Source organism: Sapajus apella, unplaced genomic scaffold, assembly GCF_009761245.1.
Source record: "Sapajus apella isolate SASKATOON/1434 unplaced genomic scaffold, GSC_monkey_1.0 scaffold89, whole genome shotgun sequence".
Taxonomy (NCBI): domain Eukaryota; kingdom Metazoa; phylum Chordata; class Mammalia; order Primates; family Cebidae; genus Sapajus; species Sapajus apella.
The window spans coordinates 1-26248 of NW_022437029.1; the positions used below are offsets into that span (position 1 = coordinate 1).

Consider the following 26248-nt stretch of genomic DNA (forward strand, 5'->3'; position numbering starts at 1 on the left):
TCCCTCTCTGCCTCTTGCACTAGTGTTATTATACATTTTACTTCTACTTGCCTCTTATTTTTGCTTTAAATGGCCAAAAGCGTTTTTTAAAGTAAAAAACAAAAGATATGCTCTTATATTTTCTGTGTAATTCCTGGTCCTTTCTATTTCTTTTGAGTAGTCTGGGCTTCTATCTTAGATTCTCTCCCTTTGGCCTTGGAAATTCCTTTAGTACTATTTATAGTGTAGCAATGAATCTCTTAATTTTGTCTCCTTTCATTTGTTTAAAAATGTCTTAATTTAGCCTTTATTTTTGAATGACATTTTTATTGGAAATAGACTTCTAAGCTCACAGAATTTTTTCCTTGATACCCATTAAAGTGGTCCTTTAGTTGTATTTTTGCTGACTTTGTTTCTAGTGAAAAGCCAGCTGCAAATCTTATTGTGTTTCCCCTCAATGTAATCTAATTCTATTTTCTGGATAATTTTAAGATCTTCTCCTTACCTTTGTTTTCTAGCTTGATGATGACATCTCTAGGTATAGTCTTTCTTGTATTTATACTCCTTAAGTTTATTTTTATTCCTAAATCTGTGTATTGACGTCTTTCATGAGTTTTGTGAAGACATGTTCAGTCACTATCTCTTCAAATATTTATTGAAGCCCCATTCTCATTTCCCTCTCCTCCTGGGACTCCAGTTATACATATAACATCCCATTTAATATATTGTTTCATAGATGTTGATGCTCTATTACAAGGGTTTGACAAACTTTTCTCTAAAGGGCAAGACTTAATATTTTAGGCTTTGTATGCCATATCATCTCTGTCACAACTACTTGGCTATTCTATAAACAATGTCTGGTACGTCTGGGTTCCCATAAAACTTTGTTTACAATAACAGGCAGCAGGTTATAGCTGGTCCATGGGCCCACAGTTTGCTGACCCTTCCTCCAGTCTGTCATTGTTTGTTTCTTTCTGTGCTTCAACTTGGAGAACTTACTTTGACCTGCCTTTGAGTTTCCGACCCTTTCTTGTGGTTGTGTCCAATCTGTTGTCAAGCCTATTAAGTGAAGACTTCATTTTAGATTATATTTTTCAGATCTAGATCTTACATTTGTTTATTTTCATAGATGTTATTCATTTTCTAGTTTATTTCTTTATTAATAGATTTTTTTAGAGCCATTTTAGGTTCACAGCAAAACTGAGCAGAAAGTGCAGAGAGCTCCCCTACACCTCCTGTCCCACACATACACAACCTCCCCTACTATCAACATTGCCCACCAGAGTGGCACTTTTCTTACAACTAAGTCATGTTCATATCATTATCAACCAAAGTCAATATTTAACATTAAGGTTCACTCTTGGTGGTGTGACAGAAGTATAATGACATGTAGCCACCATTACAGTGTCACACAGAGTAGTTTCACTGCCCTAAAAATTCCTCTGTTTATTTCTCCCTCCCCCCTAACCTCTGTCAGCCCCTGAACTGTTTACTATCTCTACAGTTTTCTCTTTTCCAGAAGATTGTACAGCTGTAATCATAGAGTATGTAGCCTTTTCAGATTGGCTTCTTTCGTTGAATAATAGGCATTTAAGGTTCCTTCTTGTCTTTTCATGGCTTAAAAGCTCATGTGTTTTCTTTTTAGTGCTAAAGAGACTTTAACACTAAAGTCATTTAGTGCTGAATTCTTTTCTTTTTAGTGTTAAATAATATTCTTTGGTGGGGGTCACACCTGTAATACAGCACTTTAGGATGTTGAAGCAGGTGGATTGCTTGAGGCCAGGAGTTAGAGAGTGTGGTGGGGCACATCTGTAATCCCAGCTGCTCGGGAGGCTGAGACATGAGAATCACCCGAACCTGGGAGGTGGAGGTGGCAGTGGGCAGACAGTGCATTACTGTACTCCAGCCTGGGCAACAGAGGAAGTCTCTGTCTCAAAAGAGAGAGAGAGAGAGAAGCAAAGAAGGAAGAAAGGAGGGATAAAGAGAGAAAGAAAGAAGGAAAGAAGGAAGGAAGGAAGGAAGGAGGGAAGGAAGGAAGCTAGGTTTGCCCAGACTAATGTCCTGGAGATTTTCCCTGGTGATTTCTTGTAGTAGCTTCATAGTTTGAGGTTTTAGATTTAAGTCTTTAATCACTTTTGATTTGATTTTATATATGGCAAGAGATAGAGGTCTAGGAGCTGGTTTCACTCTTCTCCATATGAATATCTGTTTTTCTCAACCATATATTGAAGATACTGTCTTTTCCCCAGTGTATGTTCTTGGTACCTTTGTTAACAATGAGTTCCTGTGGATTTGTTTCCGGGTTCTCTATTCTGTTCCACTGGTCTATGTGTCTGTTATTATGCCAGTACCATGCTGTTTTGGTTACTATGGCTCTGTAGTATAATTTGAAGTTAAGAAATGTGATTCCTCCAGTTCTGTTCTTTTTGCTTAGGATAGCTTTGAATATACTGGGTTTTTTGGGGTTCCATATAAATTTTAGGATTGTTTTTTCTATAAATGTGAAGAACATCACTGGTATTTTGATGGGGATTGCATTGAATTTGTAGATTGCTTTCAGTATTGTAAACATTTTAACAATATTGATTCTTATAACCCATGAACCTGAAATATCATTCCATTTTTTCGATATCTTCTTCAATTTCTTTTATCAGTGTTTTCTGATTTTCATTACAGTGATCTTTCACTTCTTTGGTTAAGTTAATTCTTAGGTATTTGATTTTATTTGTGACTATTGTAAATGGGATAACTCTTTTACTTTCTTTTTCATATTGTTTACTGTTGGAATATAGAAATACTACTGATTTTTCTATGTTGATTTTGTATCCTGAAACTTTACTGAATTTGCTTATCAGTTCTAATCGATTTTTGTGAAATCTTTAGGTTTTTCCAAATAAAAGATCATATCTCTGCAGGAATTGGATATGGGGGAAAAAAAGATCATATCATCTGTGGACAAAGATAATTTGACTTCTTCCTTTCCAATTTGGATGCCCTTTATTTCTTTCTCTTGTTTGATTACTCTAGCTAGGACTTCCAGTACTATGTTGAGTAACAATGGTGAAGTGGGCATTCTTGTTGTGTTCTGTTTTTAGAAGGAAGGCTTTAAGTTGTTCCCCATTCAGTATGATACCAGCTGAATGGTATTGTGGGTTTTTCTGTTTTGGGTATTTGTTTTTGTTTTTGTTTGTTTGTTTTTTTGAGTCAGAGGTCCGCTCTTATTGCCCAGGCTGGAGTGCAATGGTGCAGTCTTGGCTCACTATAACCTCCACCTCCCTGGTTCAAGTGATTCTCCTCCCTCAGCCTCCCAAGTAGCTGGGATTACAGGCGCCTGCCCCCACACCTGGCTAATATTTGTATTTTTCGTAGAGACAGGGTTTCATCGTGTTGGTCAGGCTGGTCTCGAACTCCTGACCTCAGGTGATCCACCCACCTTGGCCTCCCAAAGTGTTGGGATTACACGGGTGAGCCACCAAGCCCAGCCTGGTATTGTGTTTTAATTTCAAGCTCCACTTGTTTATTGTAGATACTTAAGAAAGTGATTGACTTTTGTATATTAACCTTGTATCCTGAAACCTTGGTATAATTACTTATTAATTTTTGAGTTATTTATTTATTCATTTTGAGACAGAGCCTTGCTCTGCAACCTAGGCCACAGTGCAGTGGTGTGAGCTAGGCTCACTGCAACCTCCACCTCCCAGGCTCAAGTGCATCACAATTTCCAGCTAATTTTTGTATTTTTAGTAGATACAAGGTTTTGTCATGTTGCCCAGGCTGGTCTCCGAATTCCTGGGCTCAAGTGATCCACCCACCTTGGCATCCCAAAGTGCTAGGATTACAGGAATGAGCCACCACACCTAGCCTAGAATTTTTTTTGTTTATTCTTTTCAAATTTTCTACATAAACATGACACCTGCAAACAGAGAGTATATTTTTTCTTCCTTTCCAATTAGCATACCTTTTATTTCTCTTTCTTGTGTTATCACATTAGCTAAGACTCTGGCACAATGTTGAAAAAGAGTGGTGAGGAGATATTCTTGCATCACTCCTGATCTTAGCAAGAAAGCTGTTTCTCACCATTAAGTATAATGTTAGCTGTAGGTTTTTTGCAGATATTCTTTATTCAGCTGAGGAAGTTCCCCTCTAGTCCTAGTTTACTGAGAGGTGTTTTTGTTTTGTTTTTTTTTTTGACATGGAGTCTCGCTCTGTCACCCAGGCTGGAGTGCAGTGGCACAATCTCAGTTCACCGAAACCCCTGCCTCTCAGGTTCAAGCGATTCTTCTTTCTCAGCCTCCCAAGTAGCTGGGACTACAGGCTTGTGCCACCACACCTGGCTAATTTTTGTATTTTTAGTAGTAACGGGGTTTCACCATATTGGCCAGGCTGGTCTCAAACTCCTGACCTCGTGATCCGTCCTCCTCAGCCTCCCAAAGTGCTGGGATTACAGGCGGCCACTGAGAGTTTTTTATCATGGGTGTTGTATTTTTTCAAATGTGGTTTCTGCATCTATTGATATAATCATGTGATTTTTCTTCTTTAGCCTGTTGATGTGATAAATTATATATCTAAATGAGTTTTGAATATTAAACTAGCCTTGCATACCTGGGATAAATCCTTCTTGGTCTTGGCGTATAATTCTTTGTTTACGTTCTTAGATTCTACTTGCTTGTATTTTGTTGAAGAATTTTGCATCTATGTTCATGAGAGATATTGGTCCCATAGTTTTCTTTTCTTGTAATAGGTTTGTGTGATTTAGTGTTAGGGTAATGCTGGCCTCATAGGATAAGTTAGGAAGTATTCTCTCTGCTTCTATTTTCTGGAAGAAACTGTAGAATATTGATATAATTTCTTTCTTGAATATTTGGTAGAATTCACCAGTGAACCTATCTGGGCCTGATGCTTCCTGTTTTAAAAGGTTATTAATTATTGATTTGGTTTCTTTAATACAGATAGACCTGTTCAGATTGTCTTGTTGTTGTTTTTGTTTGTTTGTTTTTGTTTTTCCTGAGACAGGGTGTCACTCTGTCACCCATGCTGGAGTACAGTGGTGCCATCACTGCTCACTGCAGCCTTGACATCCTGTGCTCAAGCAATTCTCCCACCTCTACCTCCTAAGTAACCGGGACAACAGGCACACACCAACACATCCATCAACTTTTTTATGTTTTGTAGAGACAGGGTCTCACTATGTTGCCCAGGCTGGTCTCAAATTCCTGGCCTCAACATATTCTCGCACCTCAGCCTCCCAAAGTGCTGGGATTACATGCATGAGCCACCATGTCCCAGCACAGATTGTCTATTTCTTCTTGAATGAGTTTTGACAGAATGCGTATTTCAAGGACTTGTTCCATTTCACCTAGGTTATCAGATTTGTGACCATAGAGTTTTTCATAATATTCATTTATGATCCTTTCAATATCCATAAAAGGACATTAGTGATGTCACCCCTTTCATTTTTCATATTAGTAATTTGTGCCTTCTCTCTTTTTTCTTAGCCTGGCTGGAGACTTATGAGTTTCACCTACCTTGAAATAACCAACTTTTTATTTTGCTGATTTTCTCTACTGATTTCCTGTTTTCAGTTTCATTGAGATCTGTTCTAATTTTTATTATTTACTTTCTTCTGTTTACTTTGGATTTAATTTACTCTTTTTTCTACTTTCCTAAAGAGGAGACTTAGATCGCTGATCTTCAATATTTCTTCTTTTTTAATGTAGAGGCTAATAATAACTTCAGTTCATTCAATGTTATAAATTTCCCTCTAATCACTGCTTTTGCTACATCCCACATATTTTGATTAGTTGTACGTTCTTTTTCATTAGTTCAAACTATTGTTTAATTTCTCTACATTTCTTCTTTGCACCAGATGTTACTTAGAAGTGTATTGTTCAATCTCCAGGTATTTTGATGGTTTCCAGCTATCTTTCTTTTATTGATTTGTAGTTTAATTCTATTGTCTGTCTGAGAGCAGGCAGTATATGATGTATATTCTTTAAATTTGTTAAGGCGTGTTTCATGACCCAAAATGTGGTATCTTGGTGAATGTTCCAAGTGAGTTTGAGAAGAATCTTTAGTTTTCTGTTATTGGATGAAGTAGTCTATAGATGTCCATTATATCCAGTTGATTGATGATGTTGAGTTTGACTACGTTCTTACTGATTTTCTGCCTGTTCAGTCTGCCAATTCCTGATCAATGAGTGTTGAAGTCTTCAACTTTAGAAGTGGATTCATCTGTTTCTCCTTGCAGTTCTGTCAGTTCTTCCCTCACATATTTCTATGCTCTGTTGTTAGGTGCATATGGTCAGAATTGTCATGTCTTCTTGGAGAATTGACTCCTTTTTCCTTATGTAATGTCCTTCTTTATCTGTGGTAACTTTCCTTGTCCTTCAAGTCTGTTCTGTCTGAAATTAATATAGATATTATGGGGGTGTTTTTGCCAAGTGTTAGTATGGTATATGTTTCTCTATCCCTTTAATTTTAATCTAGATGCATCTTGATATTTAGAATGGATTTCTTGTGGACTACATATAGTTGGGTCTGGTTTGTGTTTTATCTACTCTGACAATCTCTTTTATTTTTTTCTTTCCACCTTTTATTATAGGTTCAAGGGGTACATATGAAGGTTTATTATTACATGGGTAAATTGCATATCACGGGAGTTTGGTGTACAGGACATTTTGTCACCAGGTAATAAGCAGAATACCCACTTTTCAATCACCCTCCTCCCAGCCTCCACCCTTAAGGCCCCAGATGTCTGTTGTTCCCTTCTTTGTGTCCATGTGTACTCAATGTTTAGCTCCCACTGATAAGTGAGAACGTGAAGTATTTGGTTCTCTGTTCCTGTGTTAATTTGCTTAGGATGATGGCCTCCAGCTCTATCCATGTTGCTGTGAAGGACATTGACTGAATTCTATTTTATGACTCTGTGGTATTCCATAGTGTATATGTGCCACATTTTTTTTTTACCTAGTCTATCATTGATGGGCATCTAGGCTGATTCCATATATTTGCTATTGTGAATAGTGCTGCAATGAACATATATCTGCATGTGTCTTCGTGGTAGAATTATTTCTATCGCTTTAGGTATACACCCAGTAATGGAATTGCTGGGTTGAATGGTAGTTCTGCTTTAAGTTCTTTGATAAATCTCCAGTCAGTTTTCCACAGTGGCTAAACTAATTTATGCTCTAACCAGCAGTGTATAAGCATTCTCTTTTCTCCACAGCCTCCCCAGCATCTGTTATTTTTCCCTTTTATTAGTAGTCATTCTGACTGGTGTAAGATGGTATCTCATCGTGGTTTTGATTTGATTATTGATATTTAGTATTTTTTCCTATGCTTGTTGCCTGTGCAGGTGTCTTTTGAGAAGTATCTGTTCATGTCCTTTGCCCATTTTTAATGGGGTTGTTTTTTGCTTGCCGATTTGTTTAAGTTCCTTATAAATTCTAGACATTAGACTTTTATTAGATGTATAAGTTGTAAACATTTTATTTCACTCTTTAGGATGTCTGTTTACCCTGATGGTTTCTTTTACTTTGCAGAGTCTCTGTCTTAATTGGTATATTTAGACCATTAGCATTCAAAATGATTATTGACATAGAGTAATATCTACCGTATCTGTTACTGTTTTTCTATTTGCTGCCTTGTTATTTGTTTCTCTATTTTGTCTCCCACTCTTTCTCTGTCTTTTGTGGTTTTAATTGAACATTTTATATGACCAAAAAATAAATAGTCAGCATATTTCTGCTGTGGTCTGAATATGTTCCCTGAAAATTCACATGTTGAAATGTAATCACCAATATGATAAGAAGTGAGGTGCTTAGAGGGTGATTAAGTCATAATGGTGGAACTCTCATGAATGGATTTGTGCTTTAATGAAATAGGTGAGAGGGGACTATTCATCTTTTCTACCATGCAAGGACACAGCAAGTAAGTACTTACCTTGGAAACAGAAAGTGAGCCCTTACAGAGACCAAATGTGCTATTGCCTTGATCTTGGACTTCCCAGCCTCCAGAACTCTGAAAAATAAATTTTTATTATTTATAAATTATGCAGTCTGAGGTATTTTGTTATGGCAGCCCAAGTGCACTAAGACAACTTCTATTTAAAAAAAAAATACTTTTTTTCTTATTTTTTTTACTTGTCTTAGTGTTTTCCCTAGATTTGCAATATGCATCTACAACTAATGCATGTCCATTTTCAAATACTATATACTACTTCATGGGTTGTACAAAGTATTTTATAATAACAAAATAATCCTCATTCCTGCCTCCTGCCTCTTATATCACTGCTGTCAATCATTTTACTTATACATAAGCATAATTAAGTATATATATTTCTGTGGATATATACATACATACATGAATACATATAAGAAAAATAAAAGTTTCTATTCTATCTTCACTCATTCCTTCTTCAGTGCTCTCTGTTTCTTTACATAGATCCAAGTTTCTGACATATGTTTTTCTTTCTCTCTGAAGAGCTTCTTTCAATATTTCTTACAAGGCACATGTACCGACAATAAATTCTCTCAATTTTTGTTTGTCTGAGAAAGCCTGTATTTCTTCTTCACAGAGGGCTGTGGATGGGTCCCCTGCATGACAGGGTGAGGCCAGACCAGAGCAAGCCAGAAGATGCCATGGTCCTTCTCATGAACAGGTGCCCCTCTCAAGCTGCCAGCTGGGTGGCTGCACACCAGAGTTCCAAATACAAGCATGCTTTCTGGGAGGGAACACAAGGCAGACAACCCCCCTCCTTGAGCAGCTGCCCAGGCCCTAAGCCCTGGAGTCCTGGCTCAGGCTGTTACTGACCATTCCTGTGATCCTGGGCAAGAGGCCTACCTGCAGGGGAGGAGGTGCTGAACTAGCACACTTGTGAGTAAATCAGGTGGCCCAGACAGGCCTGCAACTCCAGGCCTCTCCAGGCAAAAGGTAAGAGTGTTGGCTTGTGCAGCTCCTGTGACCCACATGAGGCCTTACATTGGGGCCTTGCCATGAGCAGGCAGTCCTGGGAGCGCCACACTTCTTCCAGGGCCTGAGGTTTGGAGAAGATGGCTGCTCACTCCTTGCTGATCACTCTACAAAGCTATCATCTGCATCCTGCCGCTGTAATAGCTCTTCTCTCAAGGTCATCCTTTCAGCCTGCAAAATGCAAAGGCTCCAAGCCTGTGTCCTGGTCAGGGCGGGGTCCAGTCTTGGACTCATACTCACCCCAGCCCATAGTTAGTCTGCAAGGGGACAAAATGGAGAGAGGGCCAGGACACCTGCCTAACCCCCAGGACCTCTTTGGTTGGCCAGCTGAGGTCATTGAATCGCTGCCTGGAAGGCCAGCTCTCCTCTCCACCTCCCATTCTGGCAGCACTTCACAGTTTACAAAGGAAGCTTCTCCACTCCCAGGAGTGTAACTGACCTCATAACTTCCTTAGAGAGGAGGGAAGCTGCTTGCCCACAGCCATACCACAATAAGGAACAGGCAGGGACAGGGACTCACATCTCCTGTCTCTTGGAGCGCAGTGTAGCTTACACATCTGCCCTCCCTCCCACCCCACTTGTGGGCAGTTCTCAGGCTGCCTTAGGTGGCCAGGAAGCCCACCTGCCTCTTCCCATAGTCTTGGCAGGGCCACCACATCCTGGGGTCAACACTCGAATTTGGCAGGCACTGTGCAGTGCTGCTTTAATTAGGAGGCAGATGAGATGGAGGCTGCCGGCCCCTCCTTTCTGTTCTGCAGCTCCTCCCTGTTCCAGCTCAGCCCAAGGCAGAGCCTGGCCGGTTGGCCATTGGCCTCCAGGCTGGCAGTGTGGGGAGGAGGGGAAATCAGGCTTGGCGCCTGGGCTGGCCAGCCAGAGGCCAAGGACCGCAGAGCTGCTCACGTCCGCACATTTCTAAGCAGCCACATCCCCTGACCTGCTTCCAAGAGCCAAGGCCCCCGCCCCTCCACTGGGGACAGCCGCCTTCTGGGGACAGCCGCCTTCTGTGCTCAGCCAGAGGTGGCCCAAGAATTCTGGCTGGCTTAGCCTCGTGCCCCGACCTCAGCAGAGAAGCATGCAGAAGGCCACATCTGCCAAGCCCTCCAGGGCCCTGCCCTGCCCCAGGCGTGCATAGTTAGCATGCACGTTCAAATCCTGACCCCTGGACACTGCTGCCCCATCTGAGCTCCTGCTACCCCCAATCCCTCCAGGACCCTAGGGAAAGAGGCTTACCCTCCCTCTCCAGCCTCAGAGCCATTCCCCACTCTGTGCCTCTTTCTTCCTTAGTGCCTGAGTTAGGCGCATGCCTGTCACCACCCACACTGAACTGCATGCCCCATGAGGGGCCACTCGCATGATTTATGTTCATTTTCTCTTCCTCTTTATTTCCATGGATGTCCTTGAACACACATGCATCCTCAAAACTGTCTAGTGGCCAAAACTGGGAAGAATGGATGACCATGAGTTCTATCCCAGCAGTCTCAAAGGCCTCAGGAGGGCCCCACTCCCAGGAGCCATGGGATTTGGGGCTCATGGCCATCATATCTAGACCCCAGGACAGGAAGGTGCTCCAATACTGGAAGGTGCCCCAAAACCCAGGAATGCTGCAGCAGGTGCAGGTGCTGTTGGGATGTTGCTCACCAAGTCCCAGCCACAGGCTAAGGGAGAAATGCCCTCCGCCCTGGGTTGTCTGTGCTGTTTCTGAGTCCAGCTCTGGCTTGAACACATGAATCACACATCACGTCCCTGACCGGATTCCCCGTAGCCACCCTCAAGCAGCCATCTCTCCTGAGAGTGCAGGGCACCCCCTGGGTTCCATCCCATTGTCCCGCCCTTACTTCTTGCTTGTGAGGGTTCTCACCATGTATGTCTGTGTGTCTGTCTTTGTCCCATGCTGTGGGTTTTGTAGACCACCCTGGGCGCCCTCCAGCTGTGTTTGATAGATCCTCTCAGCAAGCCTAATGCTTTGCACTGTCCCAGTGGCGCCCTTTCCACCAGCCTGAATGTGCCAGGGGGCGTCCCACCATGTCCAAACTAATTAATGAACAAGTGAACAGACCATGGTATGAGCCTGAAAAGTGGTGGGGGCAGCCTCTGGCCAGAAGGTCCCTCCCAGCAGTCTTGGAGAGTGGGCACCTCCTCCAGGCCCAGGGCCTCCCTCCCTGGCAGCTGAGGCCACCTGCACTGCTTTAGCTAATTCAGTAAACCCTAAGGGAGGCCTGAAGGCAGAGCAGTGACCAGAGTGGCCTGCCCTGAGGAGCCCCTCTGGTTTGCCACTGCCTGCCACCAGCCAGCGGCAGCCAGGCTGGAGGAGGCAAGAAGGAGTACGAGCCCAGAGGTGCGGTCCGCAGGGGCTTCATGGAGAATGAGGGACTGAGGTGGGCCTTAGGGTATAGGTGGGGTGTAGACAGTGGACGTGTGGAGTGGAGGAGAAAGGGGAGAAGCTTCCAGTCACAGGCAACTGTGCGTGCTCAGGCCCAGCACAGGGGAAGCTGATGCCACCAGGGAGTGGCCCTGAGTCTATTTAGGGGTGTCTAGATGTGAGAAGAGGAGGCGCAAGTGCTGAGGCTGCAAAGGCAGAAGAGCCCTGGGGAACAGTGCCAGGCCCCCAGCTAGGCTGGGCAACCCAGACTCTCCTTTTGGTATGAGGCTACGTTTCACCCCTGAGCAGCCAGAAAGAGAGCAGAGCCAGGTGCTTTCTCAGACAGGAGATGTTGCTGACCGCCAGCAATGCAGGCCTGGTGCAGAGGGAGGGCTGGGACTGACGGGTGGGGATGGTGGTCGTGATCACAGAGGCCCCAGAAGAGGGTCTGACTGCCCTTGGAGAGAATCAAGTGGAGGTGGAAAAGCAACCAAAAAGAGACCCTGAGAACCCATCATGCAAGGGGCAGAAGGTGGGAGAGACAAAGATGTAATGGGGAGGCCAAAGAAAAAGGCAGGGATGCCGAGCGAAGAGAGGCTCCTGGAGGCAGAAGGGGCAGTGTTTCTGTGGGGCTGCTGAGGGTCCCTGGAGTTTGGAGATTGGAGGTCACTGTGGGCAGCGGGGGCAGCTGATGTCGCAAACAGGGCACACACAGCCATGTGCCTCTCTGTTAGGATGGACAACGGAGCAGAGGAAAGGGAAGGGCTCTGTTTGCCTGCCTGGATAAAAGAGGACAGATCTGCTTGAGATGAGGAGTGAGGCATCAGGGAGGCAGGGAGGCAGGAGGGACCAAGGACAGTTCACGGGGAAGCCCGAGGGCCAGAGCCCGAGGACGGAGGGACGCGAGGTCCAGGTGCCGGGCTGCTGGGAAGCTGGGCCCTCTCCCCTTTGCCCTCACCCAGCTCCACTTCCAGCGATCCATGCCTTCCATGGCTGCAGGGGAGTGCCTGGACACTGCCCCTGCAAGTAGGTGGGGGACACAGGCAAAAGTCGCCTGAGGGAAAGTGCAAGATCAGGCCTGGGACAAGCTGCAGAGCCCCAGGCCCAAGCTCCAGAGCCATTGCCTCAGGGCACGCAGAACCCAGTGTGAGCTCAGATCCTGTGGTCAATCTGTTCACTCATTCACTCATTGACTCATTCACTGGTCATTTCCCAGCTCAGTCTGCCCACGCACTCGGCCCTATGCTGGGATAAGGCCTTTGAGGAGCCACAGTCTGGTGGACACATAGGCCTGTAACCAAATCCCGGCCGCAGAGGGTGATGCTGCAGGAACCCAGGGTGGCTCAGGGCAGAGCAGGCAGACCATCTGCCAGGAGAGGATGAGGTACTGGAATCTCTTCGGAGAGCTGTGCTCTTGCAATGCCCAAAAGTGAAATTTAGAGAACAATCTTATTTACAAACAGCATCAGATAATGAAATACTTAGTAATAAATGTCATAAGAAAAGTGAAAAACTCAAACCCTGACAACTACAAAACACTGTTGAAAGAAATTCAAGATCTAAATAATGAAAAGATATCCTGTGTTCATCAATTAGAAGACTTAATATTACGAAGATGAAAAATGTTCCCAAATTGATCTACAGATTTAATGCAATCCCTAACAAAATTCCATGCAGCTTCTTCCAAAACATTGACAAGCTGATCACAAAATTTATACAAAATCTAAGGAACCCAGAGTAGCCAAAACAATATTGAAGAAAATCAAAGTTGGAGGATATACAATTTCAAAATGTACTGCTAACTTGCATTGATTAAGACTGTGGCACTGACATAAGGATATACATTCCAGTCAGCAGAACAGAACTGAGAATCCAGAAACCAACTCTCGTATTTATGGTCAAATTAATTTTCAGCAAAAGTGCCAAGACAGTTCAATGAAGGGAAGACTAGTCTTCTGAAGAAATGGCATGGGGCCACTGGATATGCACATGCAAAAGAATGAATTTGGTTTCCTGCCTCTCGCCATATACAAAACTCAAAATGAATCACAGATTTAAATGTAAGAGCTAAAACTATAGAACTCTTACAAGAAAGCATAAACATAAATTTTCATGATATTAGATTAAGCAATGGTTTCTTAACTATGGCATTAAAAGCACAAACAACCAAAAAAAAGATGAATTGGACTTCAAAATTAAAACTTTTGTGCTTCAAAGAAAGCGAAGAGTAACCTACTGTATGCGATAGAATATTTGCAAATCGTACATCTGATAAGGGACTCATATATAGAATATATAAAGAACACTTACAACTCAATAATAAAAAGACAAACGGTTCAGTTTAAAAATGGGCAAAGTATCTGAAAAGACATTTCTCCAAAGAAGATATACAAATGGTCAGCAAGCACACAAAAAGATGTTAGACATAATTAGTTATCAGGGAAATGCAAATCGAAACCACAATGAGGTACAACTTCACACCCGCTAGAATAGCTACAATAAACAAGCCAGGCACTATGGTGTGTGCCTGTAATCTCAGCTACTTGGGAGACTGAGGCAAGAGGATCTCTTGAGCCTAGGAGTTCAAGTCCATCCAGCCAACATAGCAAGACCCCATCTCTAATAATAAAAAATAAAAGACAATAACAAGTGTTGTTGAAGATGTGGAGAAATTAGAACCATCACATGCCACTGGTGGAAATATAAAATGGTGCAGCCACTTTGAAAAACAGTCTGGCAGCTCCTCAAAATGTTAAACATAGAGTTCCCACAGGAGTCAGCACTTCCATTTCTAGGTTTATACCCAAAAGTAATGAAAACACACGTCCCCACTGAAACTGGTATACAAATATTTATAGCAGCATCATTCATAATAGCCCCAAAGTGGAAATAACCCAAATGTCCCTCAGCTGATGAGTGGACAGATAAAATAAATGCCTGCCACAGTATATTGTTCAGCAATAAAACAGAATGAAGTAGTGTTGTGTGCTCTGGCATGGACAGAGCTGGAAAACATTCTGCTCTGTGAAAGGAATCAGTCACAAAAGCCCACATATGGTCTCTTTCCATTTTTAAGAAATGTCCAGAGTAAATCGCTCTGCAGAGGCAGAATGAAGATTTGTGATTGTCCAGGGCTGGGACGAGGGTGCAGTGGAGGCAGGGGGCAGGTGGTGGCTAAAGAGTATGGGGTTTGTTTACTTGTTTAAGTGATGGAAATGGGTTCATATTGATTGTGGTGATGATTGCACACTCTGTGAATATACTAAAAGCCATTGAAGTATGTGCTTTAAGTGGATGATTACATGGTACGTGGATTGTATCTGAATAAAGATGTTTATTTAAAAATCCTCTTTGGAGAGGCATTGGCAGCTCTGCCCTCTTTTTCAGTCCGCAAAGCTTCAAGGAGAGGAAGGATCACCAGTCTCGGGGCCAGAGCCCAGCAGCACCACAGGCCTGCTGGGTTACCTCAGCCAGATCTCCACCCCTCTCTGACCTCAGTCTTATCTCTGATCATTTCTGAGGGCCTTTGGGCTCTTTGAGCCGGCAGCCCCAGTTCTGGAAATCTAGACTGAGGAGCCGTCCTCATGAAGGACAAAGCTCTGTGCTCAAAAAACGTTCTGCACAGCTTTTTCTGTAATGGTGAAAAACCAGAAGCTACCTCAGTTTCCGACAACAAGAGAAGAGTTACATAAATGAGAAGCTGCAGCTGTGCTGTTCTAAGCAGGGTCTGCAAACACTGGTGATGCGGGGAAGTGCTGCTGCTGTGAGGTTTGCTGAAGGCGGGACATGAAACCCTGTGGCCGGGACAGCCTGGAGCTGGTGGGCAGGTGGCAGTGGCGGGACTGTGTGCATGTCATCCTCTTCTACTCAGAAGCCCATCACTGTCGCCTTCATGGTGTCTGTCCACCTGCAGGCTGGAATTGGGTCCCCGATGTATGATCTGCGTGTACAAGCTGGCTGTAGGTAGGCTGCACCAGCCTGAGGGGCAGGTGGACTTGGAGCAAGGAAGCCATTCCTCAGGCTGCCTCTGATGAGGCCCGATGGGCAGAGCTGCCCTAGGGCAGCTGCCATGGACCCCAGTGAGCTCCGGCGGGGAGTCCTGCCAGTACACCCTGTAGAGCATCCTCACCCAGCTGGAATGGGGCCAACATGGATTAGAACTCCCCAAGAGGAACAGGGGCTCCCTCTATAGGGAATCACTGCCCCATTCCAAACTGCAAACGTCTCATGGACAAAGACGGTTGTTTGTGACTGTAATCCATCCTTGTCCCTCCACGCCGGCACTACCTGTGATCCAGAGCATCTTCGAGGGAGCGAGGAGGGAATGTGGGAGGGAAATGTGGCCTCATGGTCCAGGCCGGGATTCCTCTTCCCAGACTTATCTGGGCACTGGCAGTGGCCTTGAGCGGCTGGCTGGGTCCTCTTCCCGAGCTATGCCAGGCTTGGTCCCATGCCCAGCTCCCCTCCAGTCTTTTTACAGGCCCAGGTCACAGCTGAGTCGGAACCCTGGGCCTAGGGGTGCAAGCTTTCTGCACCTGAGCCAGGTGCCACCTCCCTTCCTTCCTCTGCCCCTTGCCTTCTCTGGGTGGCCCCCTACAAGCCTTCAGGTGTCTCACTCCCACTCCACACTGCACAGGGACAAAGGAGGGAACCCACACACTCCTGACACCCTACACCTGGGAGAACGGAAAGAGAGTAGAGGGGGAGCAGGAGGGAAAACCAAGCAGGGCTGCTGTCCGCACCGCCCCCAGGCTGGCTTGTGTCCAGCACTGGCTGCAAGAGTCCCTTGCTGTCTGGCAGCCTCTGGCCAGACATCTGGCCGGCAGCTAGCAGGGGCTGCCGCACAGCAGGTGAATGGCGATGGGCCCTGGTCCGGATTCCAGGCCTCATCTGAGTCCTGCTTGGTGCCATTTGCCTTGACAACTGCTGACTTTGAGTCTCCAAGACAGAAAAACAGGCAGAAAAGGGAACTGCAGCAGAAGGGGCACCTGAGAGGAGGGCTGTGGCAGAGCAGGGGCTGGGGTGTGCTCTGGGCCAGGGAACCCGCTTGTGAGAGTCTGGGAGAGTCTTTTCCATTTTCCAATGTAGTTTCACATTCAGGGCCTCAGTCCACCTCACAGCACCAGTCCCGGCCTGAGACAGGCAGCTCCAGCCTCGCTAGCAAATGAAAAAGCCACTTATGGGCCCTGTTTTGTCTCAGGCTTTGCACTGGCTGCCAGTGGGACCCAGTCCAGGGAGAGACAGACAGATAGACAACTGAGAATGGTGCTGCAGGGAAAGTCCTCCAGCTGCGTCCCCAGGCTGCAGGTCCCCAGGCGCAGGATCGTGGAATCTGGGGGCTCAGAAAGGCCTCCTAGAGTAGTGAGCCTAGAAAGAGGCCCGGAATGGAGCTGGCTAGGAAGAAAAGGCCTAGAAATTGCAAATAGCTTTGAGTACTGAGGGCTTACTAAGGGCCAGGTGCCTGGAGGTCCATCTTTCCCATCATTCTACAACGTACATATCATTATCTCATTTCACGGATGAGAAAACTGATCTCATGTTACACCACTTGCTCACATTTACTCCTAAGATTTTTGTAAGTCAGGGTAAGTGAACTGCTAGAACAAAGAATCCCAAATTTCTGCAGCTGAGCGAAAGTTGATTCCTTGCTTATGTCACAGTCTAGGGTGAATCCAAGTGGTAACTCAGGGACCCAGGCTCTATTTGTTCTCTAGTGCTACCATCTTTAACTTGTGGCCTTCACACTTGCAACAAAAGGGAAACTGATGGAGAATCCTACTTGGGAGGCTTTTATGGGCCAGGTGGATGTGGCGTGCGTCTCTCTTCTGCCCCCTTTCCATTGGCTCTATTCATGCCTGATCAAGGGGGCTGGGAAATGTGGTCTCAGGGTGGTCAGGAAGAGGGAGACACCAGGAAGAGTGGGACACCAAGGATGTCAGGGGCCTCTGGACAGCTCATCCCTGAGCAGCTAATCCTGGGCCTGTGTCCTTAGCCAGGGGCTACTGCCTCCCACGCATCAGGGAGGAACTGGGCACCCTGGGGAATGGCAAGTAACTGGGGTGGCGCCAGGACTTTGTCCTGAGGGCTGCCAGGAGCCACTGACAGGCTTTCAAAAGGGAAGTGCCCTGGGCAAGCCTGGGTTGCAGAGAGATAATACTGTTGAGGAGAGAGCATCAGGGAGGCTAGAAGTGAGGTGAGCAGGGCTGCAGGTCGTGTGAGCAGCCCAGAGCCCTTGGGGACTACAGGCTGAGTCTCTGGACCCCTGATCCAGCACTCATCCTCCTTCCCAGCCCATCATGAAATCCTGGCCATCCAAGCCTTGGTGATGCCTTCCCGACAGGGGCAACAGGCAGGACACCCAGCCCCACCCCAGAGTGCAGCTGAGGGGAAGGTTGCCCTGACTGTGAGAGGCAGCAGGAAGGCGGACGTAAGGCTGTAATTCTATTGCCAGTGTCTGGGAGCCAGCAGGGGCAGAGGGACCGATAACCACATTTGGTTCATTGCAGGCGCCGGGACATCACTCAGGCCCAGGCAGGAGCCAGTCACCCAGACCGAATGTACCCTTCAGGGAAACCATCTTCCAGCAGCATCGTTAGGGCAGGGGCTTGAGCAGAAGACCAAAGGCAGACCTCGGCAGGGCCATTCGAGAGGGTGGGAGGCAAGAGCTGGTCCCTGACTCTACACCCCGTCTCCTGGGGCCATGTGGTGGGTGCACAGGGCAGTGTGAAAGGAGCCGTGTGGTGAGGAGGTGCCCTCCCCAGGGGGAAGCTTGGTGAAGCAGGCAGGGAGTCGGGCCCTGGATCTTGGCTTCCTTAGCTGGAGTGGAGAGGCATTTCCTGGTGTATGGGAACACCTGGTATGCAGGTACATGCTGGCTCCTGTAAACCTCCTAGCACCCATTCCTACTCAATGCTGCCTCCTCTGTCCCCTCCAGGCCCTTCCAGGCTTTGCAAAAAGAGATGGGTGGGGCCCCTGTGGGATTTCCCCATTGCCCAACCCTGATGGCCACTGCTGGCTCCTCCCTGTCCTCGTCCTCCCTCCCATCACAGGCCTCCAGCAACAACTACCTCCCCACCCAGTGTGGGCCCCCAGGACAGGCCTGTTCACAGGCTTGGCTTGCACTACCCCACCTCATCTCATGAACGGTGTGAGCCCTGTGCTCTCCCCAATGCATGGAGGATGGCCAGCTCCCCAGAGAGGGGAGGGAGCTTGCCTGAGGTCACACAGTAACAGCGGGTACAGTCAGTCCATGAACTCACAGGTGTGTCCCTCGGGAATTGTTACCACTTCCCTCCTGCACAAGCCCCGCCTCTCTATCTTCAGACCCACAAGGGCCCCACCCTCCCCTCCCACCACAGGGTCCCTGGAGCCAAGGACATTATAACTGTGCCTCACATATACACTCTCCCTCCCTGGTGACCCAGGAATGGTGGGAAACCAATGCCCGCTTTTACTGACAAAAGCAGCCAGAAAGGATCCCCAAAGGGCAAGAGGGAAGCTGGCAGCTGGGAGGCTCACCTGCAGGTCAGTCTTAGAGGTACTCTGTGGCAGCCTGGGGAAGGTGGCAGCTGGGACAGGCTTAGAAGAAGACAGGGGAGGAGGGAAAGGCTAAGGAAACTGACTCACGGTACTTAGGATCCTACTTAAGGATCTATACTCAGCCACGTAACCTAATGAGATATCAGCCCCAAGCCAGTACCTAAGTGAAAATTGTTGATATTCTAATTATTTCACAAACACCTTCTGCAGGTGCCCAAAGCTGTGGCTTCACCTATTCCATATTTGGGCCTTGCCCCACTTCTCTCACTGCCAGGGTGCCATCCTGTGGGCAGAAGTCTGGGGCAGACCCCTGGCAGGAATAACTCCTGTAGCATTAGCCTTGCTAGGGGTCGCACAGGGGAGGAGAAGGACCCTTTGGAATCTGAGGCCTGGGTCTGCATGTCCTGTCCCTCATTTAAGGGCTGTGTGCCCCTGGGAAAGTGGCTTTGCCTCTCGGGGATTCAGTTTCCTCTTGTGCAAATGGGGTAGTGCAGCCGAACTTGCAGGGTGGTTCTGAGGATCCCATGCTGTACAGTTCACACCACACTGGCACTTAGCAACCAGGAGCTCCCACTATGACTTGCCAGAGTCCCAGCCACCTTGGGGTGTTTCATCCATCCACTGTGCCATAGCCTTTAAGTCAGCTTCTGGAAAACTGAACTCTTTGTTTTGGTCTTCACTCCAGATCCTCCACTTCCACATTTCTGGCCCGAGAATAATATTCCCTAATGCTGTGGCTAAAGGCTATGAAATAATCATTAACTTTGTCTCTTGGCTTAAGTGGCCACAATACTTTAGTTAAGTCCCTCACTCAAATTTGCTTTTACCCCTCCACCCTTCACTCCATAATCAGACCAGGGTCAGGATCAGAGGCTGTCCATGGCAAGGGCCCATTTTGTATGAGCTGCATCATATGGGCTAGAGGTGGGGATGCAGAATTGGGGTCCTGCCCTTCGGGAGCTTCCAATCAAATGCAGGAGGACAACTTGCCCAATCTTCACCATGACAGAGGTGAGGGGCCAACAGCACTGCCAACCTAGAGAGAATGGGAAGGTCGCAGGGAGGAGGGGGTCTTTGGCTGGTACCATGCGGAAGGTGGAGAAGTGTGTTCCAGGCTCAGGAACAGTGACTGTTCATTCGATGATATTTAAGTGCCTGTTACGTGCAGGACTCTTACACCCAGTAACTAGGACAGAAGACTCTGCTCTCAGAGGGTATATGAATTCAAACACGATTAGAATTATGGGAAAAAGAAAAAATAGATAAATTAGAATTCATCAAAAATGAAAATTAAAAGGTCATGTGGTGGAGAGTGACAATGGGAGGCCTCTCTAAGGAGACATTTCCAGAAAATCTCAGTGATAGAAAGGAGCCTCATGAGACTGAAGGAAAGAACATTCCAGTCAAAGGGAACGGCAAGTGCAAAAAAGACATGCCTGGCTTCTTTAGAAGAAAAAAAATATACAATCCAAACAATGTGGTATTAGCATATAGACACATAGCCTAGTGGAGTACAATTGAGAGTCCAGAAATAAACCAAATGTGTCTATAGTCCATTGATATTCAACAAGAGTGGTCTAAACCTTCAATGAAAAAAGAATAGTCTTTTTGATAAATGGTGCTGGGAAAACTGGATATCTGCATGCTAAATAATGAAAATGAACCCCAACCTCACACCATCTACAAAAATTAACTCAGAATGGATCAAATATCTTACATTTAGTAAGCGCTTAAACTATAAAATCCTTGGAAGAAAACATAGGGGTAAATATTCATGACCTTGGATTTGGTGATGAATTCTCAGCTATTACACCAAAAAAACAACAAAAGAAAAAATAGATAAATTAGAATTAATCAAAATTAAAAACTTGTTCCTCAAAGAATACCATCAAGAAAGTGAAAAGACAACCTACAGAATGGGAGATTTGAAAATCAAATACTTACACACCTGATAAGGATCTAGCATCCAGAATATATAAAGAATTCTTATAACTCAATAACAAAAAGACAAAGAACCCAACTAAAAAACTGGGTAAAGGATTTGAATAGACATTTCTCCAAAGACAATATGTGAATGGCCAAACAGCACATGAAAAGATATTTAACATCACTGTTCATTAAGGAAATGCAGATTAAAATCACAGTGAGATACTACTTCACACTCACTAGAATGATCAGAATTTTTTAAAGCAAACAATTAAAAGTGATATTACAGATGTGGAGAAATTGAAACCCTCATATATTGCTGTTAGGAGTGTAAAATGGTGTGGCCACTTTGAAAAACAGTTTGGCAGTTCCTAAAAAACTCAACATAGAATTATTGTAGGGGCCAGGCGCAGTGGCTCACGCCTGTAATCCCAGCACTTTGGGAGGCCAAAGCAAGTGGATCACGAGGTCAGGAATTCAAGACCAGCCTGGCCAACATGGTAAAACCCCGTCTCTACTAAAAATTCAAAAATTAGCTGGGTGTGGTATCAGATGCCTGTAATCCCAGCTACTCAGGAGCCTGAGACAAGAGAATTACTTGAACCCAGGGAGCAGAGGTTGCAGTGAGCCAAGATTGCGCCACTGCACTCCAGCTTGGGCAACAGAGCTAAACTCGTCTCAAAAAAAAAAAAAAAAAAGAAGAAGAATTCTCATAGGACCCAGAATTTCCATTCCTAGGTACACACCCAAGAGATCTGAAAACAAGGACACTAATGTTCTTAACAGTCCTGTTCATCATAGCCTAAGTTGGCTGTAAGCCAAATGTCCCTCACCGGCTAAACAGATAAACAAAATGTAGTCTATCTACATTCCACAATCAAAAGGAATGAAGTACAGATACCTGCTGCAACGTGGATGAACCTGGGGAAAATATGCTAAGTGAAAAAAGCCAGACACAAAAGGCCACAGATCATACCATTTCATATGTATGAAATATGCAGACTAGGTAAATCCTTAGAGACAGAAAGTAGATTAATGGTTGCCAGGAGCTGTTAAAAGGGAGAAATAAGAAGTGATGGTTTAATGGGAATGAGGTTTTCTTTTAGGGTGATGAAAATATTCTGGATTGAGATACAGGTGATGATTGTACAACATTGTGGACGTACTAAATGCCACTGAATTATACATTTTTAATAGTTTATTTCATGTATTGGTAATTTTACCTCAATTAAAAAATACATTTTCTACTTCAGGAGGCCGAGTGCCGGGGGGTAGATTGCTTGAGCCCAGAGCTCAAGACCAGCCTGGGAGACATGGTGAAACCCCATCTCTACAAAAAATACAAAGGTTAGCCAGCAGTGGTGATGCAAACCTGTAGTCCCAGCTACTTGGGAGGCTGAAGCAGGAGGATCCCTTGAGCCCAGGAGGCAGAGGCTGCAGTGAGCCATGATAGCACCACTGCACTCCAGCCTGGGCAACAGAGTGAGACCCTGTCTTAAAAAAATATATATGACAAACTACTAATATTCAGACTGCATAAAGAATTTGTATAAGCCAGTAAGAAAAAGACCAAAGAAAACAATTTTTTAATGGGTTAAAGGCTTGAACAGGCACTTTATCAGGGAGGATAGCCAAACAGCCAATAAGCACGTGAAAATATGTTCAACATCATTAGTCACCAGGAAAATGCAAAATAAAACCCATTAAGATAGCAATTATTAAAAAATAAAAAAATAAAATAAAATAAAATAAAATAACAAGTATTGGTGAGGATGTGGAGAGACTGAAACCCTTTTGTTCTGTTGGCGGAAATGTGAAATAGTGCAACCACTGGGAAAAACAGCATTGCAGTTCCTTTTTTTTTGAGACAATGTCTCATTCTATTGCCCAGGCTAGAGTGCAGTGACATGATCTCGGGTCAATGCAACCTCTGCCTCCCAGGTTCAAGTGATTCTCCTGCCTCAGCCTCCCAAGTAGACGGGATTACAGGCTCCCTCCACTATGCCTAGATAATTTTTGTATTTTTAGTTGGCCAGGCTGGTCTTGAACTCCTGACCTCAAATGATCCACCCTCCTCAGCCTACCAAACTGCTGGGATTACAGGCATGAGCCACCACACCCAGCAAAAAGCAAGATCTTGAAGAAATATTTGTATACCCATGTTCATAGAATCAGGATTCACAACAGCCAAAAGGTAAAAGCAACTCAATTGTCCATGTACAGATGAATGGATGAACCAAATGTGGTTTGTACACCATGGAAGATGATCAGGCATTAAAAAAGTAAGGAAATTCTGACATAGTCTAGAACATGGATGAAACCCAAAGACATTATGCTAGATGAAAGAAGCCAGTCATCAAAAGATAAATACTGCTTGATTCTACTTACATGAGGTATCTACAGTAGTCACAGTCACAGAGACAGGGAGTGGAATGGTAGGCTCCCAGGGACTTGGGGGAGGGGAAATGGGAGTTATTGTATAATGGGGACAGCGATGTAGTTTTACATGATGAAAAGATTCCTCGGGATGGATGGAGGCGATGAGTGCCCAAATTGTGAGTGCACTTAATATCACTGAACTGTGCACTTAAAGACAGTTAAGATGGTAAATTTTGTTATGTGTATTTGACTGCAACTAAGAAAACTGGGGCAAGAAAATACTCCCTTCTTTTCCAAAAAGATACACACAAGGAGATACTACACACTCACCAGAATGACTAAAAGCAAGAAGACCAATAACACCAAATGCTGACGAGGGTGTGGAGCAACCGGAACTCTCAAACACTGGCAGTGGAAGTGTTCATTGGTAGACTCACTTTGGAAGATTGAGTATTCACTAAAGCTAACTATTTGCTTATTGTATGACCTAGTCACTCCACTTCTAGATACTTACCCAAAAGAAATGAATGCTTCTGTAAACCAAAAGACATGTGCATGAACATTCCTATTGGCTTTACTTACAGTTGCCCCAAACTGGAAACAACCTAATGTTCATCAGCAGGGAATGGATAAACAGTGATACATCCATACACTGGAATATTATTCAGCAATGAAAAAGAATGAACTAATACTGAAACAACCCGGGTGACTCTTCTATGTTATACTAAGCGAAAGAAGCCAGACGCAGAGACTGTTTCGATTACATTTATGTGAAAGTTCTAGAACAGGAAAAATTAATCCATGTGGTAGAAATCAGAACAGTGCTCTTTCTGGGTGGTATCAACTGAGAAGGGGCACAGGGGACTTGCTGGGGTGAAGAAACCACGCTTCCCCTTGCTCAGGGTGCTGTATGCATCTGTAAACTGTCTCCGAGCTGTACCGTAAAGTCTGTGCTCTTCGTGGTCTGATCAGGATAATCATTTGTAAAGCTTCCTCTGAGTGCAGGTAGAGAGGGGTTTGTAGAGGTCTCAGTCAGAAATGGGGGGGCCCTGTAAAACTGGCACATCAGCAGCAAGCATCCCCTAGCCCCCAAACCTGGCTGGTCAGGCCTGAACCCCAGGAGCAGACCCAGTGTGGACACCAAGCAAAAAGAGGTCCTGGGCTCTTTCCTGCCCCACCACCTTGGGCTTGATGGCAAGACCCAGGCCCAGAGAGGAGGAGGGACCACCCCACAGTGTGGGGGCAGCAGACTGGACAGAAGCCTCGTGCCTGCCTTCCAGCCCAGGGCTCCCTCCCAGCAACAGGCTGTTCTCATAAAGATGCTCTGGAGAAGGTGACCGTGCATCCTTTGAAAGTCCTAAAAGGATCTTTCCCAGTAGGGCACAGGAGGGTGGAGAGGGTCATTATGGGACCAGATGAGGGTGGATAAGGCATTTCCACCCCTCCTCAGCAGAGTGGGGAAGGAACAGTGTCATAAGACCAGCAGGAGCCAGCTCTGAGGTGTCTGAAGAAATTAGGGCCCTGGCAGGGCCACACTCCGCCCAGGATCCAATGGGTCCTGGCTCAAATTGAAAAGAGCCTGGGGAACTTGGAGAACGAGCTACTTCCCTCAGAGAAAGCAGAAAGGCCCCACAGGACAGGGGGTCCAGGATTAGCAGCTGCTGGGCAGAGCAGGCCCACAGGAGCCAGCACTTCCGTTTCCTGATTAGCCCCCAGACCTGCAGTGTCCACACAAAGGACAGGGCTCACTTCTGAGGCCACCACCACTGCCAGGCCCTCCCTCTGGGTTGATAGCTAGGTGGCAGCCATCTTCAGCCTAAAGATTCCATCAACCTCAGGGACTGCCACCAAGCCCTCAGGGCTCTCAGGAGCAAGGAGGATGGAGAAGGGAGAGTAGGGAGAGGGTGAGAGGACCTGGAGTTTATGGTCCCCACCTCCCTGATATCCTTTACCCTGGCCTAGAAGAGCCTTCTGTCGACGAATCCTGGCTGTTAAAAATAACCCACCTCTCTATCATCCTGACAGCCGTGCTCCGGGACAGTGCGTTCCAAGGCCAGGCTGCTCTCCAGGGACAGGAGCGGTGGGGCAGGAAGGGCTGTGGCTTCTCCAGCCCGGCCCAGGCTGGGAGAGATGCCCACAGCCCCGCATCTCAGTCCAGGCATCCCAGCCACATGTGAGTCCGCCTGCCTCCCAAGACCCTGGGTGTGAGGTCCAGTGACAGGGGCCTCTGGGTTCCAGGGGTGCTGCAGTTACCCCAGAGGCTCATGCTGCTATAGGATCCGTGGGCCTCTCCCAGTGACCTGGAACTTGCTTCCCCCTTACATAGAATGCAGCAAAGAGGACACTGTGCCACGTAGCTTCCTTCTCTGATTCCCAAAAATGCCTCTGGCTGGGACCACAGGGGACTTGACAGGAATCGAGGAGAAGGAGGGACTTGGGTGTGTGTAAAGCTCATGTCCTTATCCCGCAGATGCAGTCCCCTCTCTGCTGCCATCCCCTCTGCATAGCACTCAGGACTAAAAGCCCAGGCTCTGGAGGCAGAAAGACCTGGGTTCAAATCCCAACACAGCCCTAACTACAGTGTGACCTGAGAAAGTTACTTAATCTCTCTGTGCCCTGATTTCCTCACTGGTAAAATAGATATTTATGACTCCAACCTTGTAGGGTTGCTGTGAAGCTAGATGAGTTCCCAGTGTTCTTAAATGCAGTGCCCAACACATACTAAGGAAAAAGGAGGAGGAGGAGGAGGAAGACGAGGAAGGGGAGGAGGAGGGGGAGAAAAGGAGGGGGAGGGGGAGAAGAAGAAGTCATCCATCCAGCATCCTAGTTAAGAGCATTGTTTGGAGTGGAATTTCACATGCCTCCTCCTCTACTGACCAGCTGTGTGGCATTGAGCCAGTTGCTTGACCTTTCTGGTCCCTAATTTCCTGGGCTGTAAAATGGAATTATGACCCCTCCTGAAGCCATTGCACAGCCTCTGTGTGGGTGCCCTTAGGATGGGGCTGAGCAGAAGTCAGCACTGGACAAGTGTGCAAGGCCCCATTCAGGACAGTGGGAGAGCTGGAGCCCCAGAGACTGGAGCTGAAGGCAGGGCAG

General features: G+C 46.0%; 1 long non-coding RNA gene across 2 annotated transcripts; it reads right to left on the reverse strand.

Moving 5' to 3' along the window:
- Nucleotides 1-846: 846 nt before the first annotated feature.
- On the reverse strand, nucleotides 847-25464 carry LOC116534709. Of its 2 annotated transcripts, none has more exons than XR_004261841.1 (3): nucleotides 25159-25464; nucleotides 7921-7998; nucleotides 847-1038 (listed from the first exon to the last, which is right to left on the reverse strand). It is a non-coding gene; the product is annotated as an uncharacterized LOC116534709 (long non-coding RNA). The 2 variants fall into 2 exon arrangements; XR_004261840.1 differs by lacking the exon at nucleotides 25159-25464 and adding an exon at nucleotides 9572-9726.
- Nucleotides 25465-26248: the final 784 nt, after the last annotated feature.